Below are 7,089 nucleotides of genomic sequence, written 5' to 3' on the forward strand. Positions count from 1 at the left end.
ATTTTTTTTACAAGGGGAACCTGTTTCAGAAATGCTACTTCGGGAAAATCAAATTTGCCCTGGCAAACAATGTCTTGGTACTTCCAGCAAACCCCACTGCTGCTGTTCCCTTCCAGTTCCTTACTGAAAACAAACCATATCGTTTCTGCCGTACCTCACAATCAGGTTTGCCCTTCAAGAAATTCAACAACTGTTGTTTTTTTGGGGTTGGTTAAATCACTCAAATAAAGGTTGCTCAGTTTCCAGTGATTCCGTTGGTTTCCAAAAGGATAGATGGCCCTTCTCCACTTTCTGCTTCCAAATATTTTATCTCTGTCCACCTTTTCTCTGCTCCCACCTCCCACATTTTTTGGCAGCCAAGTGCTGCACTGGCCTGCAGCAAGAGGCATGCTGGGAAATAAAAAGGGCTGCAGTATCAAAAGATTTGGCAGAGGGGAAAGATGAATAATGCAATTGGTTTCGATCAAAATGTTCATGTTTATAAAAAGGTCATGGCTAGTTTCTGATTTGTCGGCATCCATGATGTACGGCAGGCTGCCGGTCTGCAGCTGAACCACACTGGGACAAAGGAAGATAGCTTCTAGATTACCAAGTCACATAATACAGAGCTAGATGCACCAACTCTCTATAGTAACAAATAGTGGCTCTTTCCCATCCTTACCTGATGGTGGTAGAGACTGCATGCAAAGAGGCCCAGGTTCAAAGCATGTTTTCTAGCACTGAACCACAGCCCTTCCTTTTAATGTAACCTGCAACATTCATATGCAGCGTCTGTCTTGCCATCCATCACAATGCACTGCCAAAAGCAACACACACACACACACACACACCTTTTGTTGCTCCAGCCACAGCTTTTCTGCTACTCTGGTTCGGTCACTGTCAGATCCATCAGTGCATCCCAGGGCTGCAATTTCCTTAATTACTAAATTCCTGTCTCATTCCTGTCGCCGATGATTCCTGTCTTTAGAGATTATGAGCCATCAATAGAGTTGCTCTCATCTGCAATTTCTCCTGTTGTAACATGGAAACAAATTGCAGCCTTGAAATTGCGAGGACAAAGGAGTTCAAGGTAGCAATACTTTAAAAGCATCGCTGTCCTGCTTATATTTCCAACATACCTGCTCTCCTCTAGCGGGCCTCCATTTAGAAATTGGTGCTCATTGTTTTACAAAATCCTGGGGCTCTTTTGATTAAAAAGGCTGCCTGAACCAAGCAAGGTAAACAATAGTTGTGCAAATCAGGACCTGACCTTACTTTCAGACTTGCTATCGACAGTAGGCAGAAGTTGAACCCAGGACTAGCGCTCTGATCCCATACATCCACACCTAAATCAATACCCTCAGTCATCACTTCCAGCAGACAATGCTAAGAATTTCAGTTTGGTTTGGATTCTAAGACCTTAGAGGTTTCCTGGCATCCTCCCTTCACCAAACATCAATTCCTAGGGCTCCCTCAGAAGACTACTGTTCCTGGGGGTCCCTGGGAAAATTATGAATCCTGGGAGTCCCAGGAAAAAAGGAACTGTTGAACAAGTTCAAGCCTGTAGTGTGGATATACTCAAATACAGAAGTACAGGAAGTATTCTGTTTTGGGAAGGTCACATTTTATCACTAAGTAGCAGGTCCTTGAGTTGTCTTTTGTAATATTTCCCTGCACACATCTTTAAGAGAAGTTATGGGATGAAGGTACAAAATGCAGCAGAAGCCTTGCACTTGCTGAAACGTTCTAGGTCTGATCAGTACCTGGATGGGGATTGCCTGGGGTTCTATTGAAGAAAGGTGGGATACAAATTTAATAACTCTAAGGCAAGAGGCCCCTTCATGGATCACTGCCTTGCCATGGCGAAGGGGCTTGAAGAACTCAGAGAAGCTATGAAGTATGCCGAGCAGGGCTCCCAAGATGAACAGGTCATAGTGGAGAGTTTTGACCAAACGTGATCCACCTGGAGGAGGAACCAGCAAGCCACTCCAGTATCCCTGCCAAGAAAACTCCATGGACAAAGAAAACAGGCATATAAAAGTTATGACGCTGGAAGATGAGCCCCTCAGGTCGGAAGGTGTCCAACATGCTACTGGGGAAGAGCGGAGGACAAGTACAAGTAGATCCTGAGCTGATGAAGCGGCTGGGCCAAAGCCGAAAGGACGCTCAGTTGCGGATATGCCTGGAAGCAAAAGGAAAGTCCAATGCTGTAAAGAAAAATATTGCATAGGAACCTGGAATGTAAGAACCATTAACCTGGGTAAGTTGGATGTGGTCAAAAATGAGATGGCAAGAATAAATATTGACATCCTGGGCATCAGTGAACTAAAATGGACGGGAATGGGCGAATTCAGTTCGGATCACTATCATATCTACTACTGTGGGCAAGAAACCTGTAAAAGAAATGGAGTGGCCCTCATAGTCAATAAAAGAGTGGCGAAAGCTGTACTGGGATGCAATCTCAAAAATGATAGAATGATCTCTATACGAATCCAAGGCAGACCTTTTAACATCACAGTAATCCAAGTTTATGCACCAACTACTGGTGCTGAAGAAACTGAAATTGACCAATTCTATGAAGACTTACAAGACCGTATAGAAGTGACACCAAAGAAGGTTCTTCTCATTATAGGGGATTGGAATGCTAAAGTAGGGAATCAAGAGATAAAAGGAACAACTGGCAAGTTTGGCCTTGGAGATCAAAACGAAGCAGGGCAAAGACTAATAGAGTTCTGTCAAGAGAACAAGCTGGTCATCACAAACATGCTTTTCCAACAACACAAGAGATGACTCTACACATGGACATCACCAGATGGGCAACATCGAAATCAGATTGATTATATTCTCTGCAGCCAAAGATGGAGAAGCTCTATACAGTCAGCAAAAACAAGACCTGGAGCTGACTGTGGCTCAGATCATCAGCTTCTTATAGCAAAATTCAAGCTTAAACTGAAGAAAGTAGGAAAAACCACTGGGCCGGTAAGATACAATCTAAACCAAATCCCTTATGAATATACAGTGGAAGTGAGGAACAGGTTTAAGGATTTAGATTTGGTGGACAGAGTACCTGAAGAACTATGGATGGAGGCTCGTAACATTATACAAGAGGCAGCAACTAAAACCATCCCAATAAAAAGGAAATGCAAGAAAGCACAGTGGCTGTCCAATGAGGCCTTACAAATAGCGGGGGAGAGAAGGCAAGCAAAATGCGAGGGAGATAGTGAAAGATACAAGAAATTGAATGCAGATTTCCAAAGAATAGCAAGGAGAGACAAGAAGGCCTTCTTAAACGAGCAATGCAAAGAAATAGAGGAAAACAACAGAATGGGAAGAAACAGAGATCTGTTCAAGAAAATCAGAAATATGAAAGGAACATTTCGTACAAAGATTACCATAATAAAGGACAAAAGTTGTAAGGACCTAACAGAAGCAGAAGACATCAAGAAGAGGTGGCAAGAATACACAGAGGAATTATACCAGAAAAATGTGGATGTCTCGTACACCCCAGGTAGTGTGGTTGCTGACCTTGAGCCAGACATCCTGGAGAGTGAAGTCAAATGGGCCTTAGAAAGCACTGCAAATAACAAGGCCAGTGGAAGTGATGGTATTCCAGCTGAACTATTTAAAATTTTAGAAGATGATGCTGTTAAGGTGCTACACTCAATATGCCAGCAAGTTTGGAAAACTCAGCAGTGGCCAGAGGACTGGAGAAGATCAGTCTACATCCCAATCCCAAAGAAGGGCAGTGCCAAAGAATGCTCCAACTACCGCACAATTTCACTCATTTCACACGCTAGCAAGGTTATGCTTAAAATTCTACAAGGAAGGCTCAAGCAGTATGTGGACTGAGAACTCCCAGAAGTGCAAGCTGGATTTAGAAGAGGCAGAGGAACCAGAGACCAAATTGCAAACATGCGCTGGATTATGGAGAAAGCTAGAGAGTTCCAGAAAGACATCTACTTCTGCTTCATTGACTATGCAAAAGCCTTTGACTGTGTCGACCACAGCAAACTATGGCAAGTTCTTAAAGAAATGGGAGTGCCTGATCACCTCATCTGTCTCCTGATAAATCTCTATGTGGGATAAGAAGCTCCAGTTAGAACTGGATATGGAACAACTGATTGGTTCAAAATTGGGAAAGGAGTACGGCAAGGCTGTATATTGTCCCCCTGCTTATTTAACTTATATGCAGAATTCATCATGCGAAAGGCTGGGCTGGATGAATCCCAAGCCAGAATTAAGATTGCCGGAAGAAATATCAACAACCTCAGATATGCAGATGACACAACCTTGATGGCAGAAAGTGAGGAGGTATTAAATAACCTTTTAATGAGGGTGAAAGAGGAGAGCGCAAAATATGGTCTGAAGCTCAACATCAAAAAAACGAAGATCATGGCCACTGGTCCCATCACCTCCTGGCAAATAGACGGGGAAGAAATGGAGGCAGTAAGAGGTTTTACTTTCTTGGGCTCCATGATCACTGCAGATGGTGACAGCAGTCACGAAATTAAAAAACGCCTGCTTCTTGGGAGAAAAGCAATGACAAACCTAGGCAGCATCTTAAAAAGTAGAGACATCACCTTGCCAACAAAGGTCCGTATAATAAAAGCTATGGTTTTCCCAGTAGTGATGTATGGAAGTGAGAGCTGGACCATAAAGAAGGCTGATCGTCAAAGAATTGATGCTTTTGAATTATGGTGCTGGAGGAGACTCTTGAGAGTCCCATGGACTGCAAGAACATCAAACCTATCCATTCTGAAGGAAATCAGCCCTGAGTGCTCACTGGAAGGACAGATCGTGAAGCTGAGGCTCTAATACTTTGGCCACCTCATGAGAAGAGAAGACTCCCTGGAAAAGACCCTGATGTTGGAAAAGATGGAGGGCACAAGGAGAAGGGGACGACAGAGGATGAGATGGTTGGATGGTGTTCTTGAAGCTTCCAGCATGAGTTTGATCAAACTGCAGGAGGCAGTGGAGGACAGAAGTGCCTGGCGTGCTCTGGTCCATGGGGTCACAAAGAGTCGGACACGACTAAACGACTAAACAACAACAAGGCAAGAGGTGCAAAGGGAGTAGAAATTGGGCATTTTTGTAACTTGTAAGTTGCCAGGTGTGTATCTCAGAGTCTAGTGGGCTTCTTTGGAGGTTGCAAAATGAGTGTTGCGAGACCCATGCCCTATTAGATTTAACTTACATATGCAGCCGTCTTCCATCCACTTTCTTAAATCAAGGATGAGGAAGTCCTCCAAATGTTGTTGACCTCCCAGTCAGCCCCAACAAGCACGGCTAATGGTAATGGATGATGGGACTTGGCGTTCAACATCTGGAAAGCCACAGTTTCCCCATGCCTGCCACAAATGGATATTAAAAACTAATGGAGAGAAAAGTAAACTGCACAGCAACCCTTCAGAATCAAAGACCTAGGTCAAAGTCAACTAAACCAGTATTTTCCCATCTTTATAGCTACCCAGCTAGATTATCATGGGGCACAATTCACTAGCATAAGTCTCATGGAAAACAGGAAGTGTAGAAAACCCACCTTACTAAATTATGTTCAAGCAAAACTGCAGCCCTCTACACCCAACAGCATAGCAATTGCTCTGGCCCAGAGAAAAATTAAATGAGGCTAAGTATCCCAAACACTTATTAAAACCATTTATTTCTCCACCAAAAAAAGAGAACAGGTTTCACCAACAGTGATGATGGGCACAATTCCTTGACTTTCCAAAGTACATTGCCTCCCAGGAGGTCAATGGTGAAATGCTTTCCATTTCTGCTGTCAGTTTGTCATCACGCCTGTCAGTCCACAAAAGATGTTGGCCATCTCTGCTTCCCACGAGATACCACTGCCTTGACTTCCTTTCCTGAAAGACGGCAGCAATACCCCAAAGTCTAGTTTTCTTTGCTTGCTGTAAACATCTCACTGAGACGCAGTCTTTAATATCTTCACTGCTTTCTGGCGTCCCTTGCTACCGTTACCCTCTGGTTCAGAGACCCATTGAGACTATGGGTGACCACCAGCTCTGCAGATTTCAACTCATCAGCAAACGGCAGCAAACTCCTTGAGAAATCCGTAGCATGGCAATGCGAAACCCACATCACCTTGTCATCAGCAGGAACACTTGCACGTAGCCACCACAGGGTAAGGGACTTGCCTCCAAGTGTATTGCTGTGAGGACTTCCCCGGCCTCAGCATGTGGTCATTCCTTGCCCAGCAGTGCCACGCTTGGAGTTTGATCTGGGTGACTTGGGCAGGCTGGCAAGTCATGCCTGGAGGCCAAGAACACCCTACGCGAGTCTGGTTGTAGTCCGTATGGTGTACCCAGCGTAGCCAGAAGATGGGTCCCATGTCCACCCAGGAAGAGGTCAGGCAGCAGGTAGCACTATCTACAAGCCACTGATGGAAGTGGTGGAGGAGGGTTTTGCTCAGGCCGAGGGAGATCCCATCCACAACAGGCAGCAGCTAGGAAAGATCTAAACCCTTTGCCTGCTGAAGAAGCTTCTTCCTAAAGCATGCTGTACACTTGCCCAAGTCCTGGCTGAGGATGCTCACTTCTTTTAGGCTTGTGTTGATACTCGGGGGTCCTTGAGAGACATCCAGAAGGGGTTGTAGAAAGAGTCCAGCAGTTTCATCAGCCGTGTGGCACGCAGGAGCTTGGGCTTGGGCAAATAGCGGTTGTAGTCATCCAGGGAGAGGGAGAGGCTGTAGGGCCTCGCCTGAGCAACCAGCTCACTCCAGATGAAATGGACGTCAGGGTTGTGCTGCTTGCCGATCCTATCAGGAAGCAGGGGAGCCTCTCCAAGGGGAAAGTCTCTTTCCTGAGAGGAGGAAATTGCTCCGGTTCTCTGGACCAGGGCTCCAGAAGCAGGAGACAGACGAACCAAGCTTTGACACCCATGCTTGCCGCAGAGCCTTCAAGACTTGTGTGCCTCTCAGCTGCAGCAAACAAAGTATGCGGGATGCGTCTCTCAACCCACCCCCCTTTTAAATCAGCAGATCCTTTGGGCTAAGAACCTCCTAGCTTCCCTTTCTCCCTGCTACAGACTTTGATATCAGATTGCAGTGTTGCTCCCAGACACAAACAATTATAAAGATGAAAAGAAACCAAG

General features: G+C 45.2%; 1 pseudogene across 1 annotated transcript; it reads right to left on the bottom strand.

Annotated features, from left to right (window-relative positions):
* Positions 1-5,955: 5,955 nt before the first annotated feature.
* On the bottom strand, positions 5,956-6,878 carry LOC310688142 (noggin-like; annotated as a pseudogene). Its single transcript has 2 exons — positions 6,862-6,878; positions 5,956-6,754 (listed from the first exon to the last, which is right to left on the bottom strand). The product of its transcript is annotated as a noggin-like (transcript).
* Positions 6,879-7,089: the final 211 nt, after the last annotated feature.

The sequence above is a fragment of the Podarcis liolepis genome (genome assembly GCF_965112155.1).
Source record: "Podarcis liolepis genome assembly, chromosome: 10".
Lineage (NCBI taxonomy): Eukaryota > Metazoa > Chordata > Lepidosauria > Squamata > Lacertidae > Podarcis > Podarcis liolepis.